The sequence below is a fragment of the Solanum tuberosum genome, unplaced genomic scaffold (assembly GCF_000226075.1).
Source record: "Solanum tuberosum cultivar DM 1-3 516 R44 unplaced genomic scaffold, SolTub_3.0 scf00875, whole genome shotgun sequence".
Lineage (NCBI taxonomy): Eukaryota > Viridiplantae > Streptophyta > Magnoliopsida > Solanales > Solanaceae > Solanum > Solanum tuberosum.
Genome location: NW_006239825.1, coordinates 45,222 through 45,537, shown reverse-complemented (window position 1 = coordinate 45,537; position 316 = coordinate 45,222).

The window sequence follows — 316 nt, the reverse complement described above, 5'->3', positions numbered from 1 at the left end:
AATAAAATTAACAAAATTTTTAATTTTTTTTTAAAAAAAATTACCACCCCACCCCCTACGCCCTACCAACTCCCCCTCCGCACCCTATCCAAAGAAAAAATTAACAAAATTTTAATTTTAAAAAAAAATATATATAAAAAAAATTACCAACCCCACCCCCCTATCCCAAATTAAATGTAAAAGAAAGTTTCATTTTAAAAAAAAAGACTTTCTTACCTTTATCACTTTTTTTTGTTTGCTTTTACTCATTTTATCCATTTAACTACCCACTTTTAAATGGATATTACTCATTTTTTTTACCTATTTTTAAATGAGT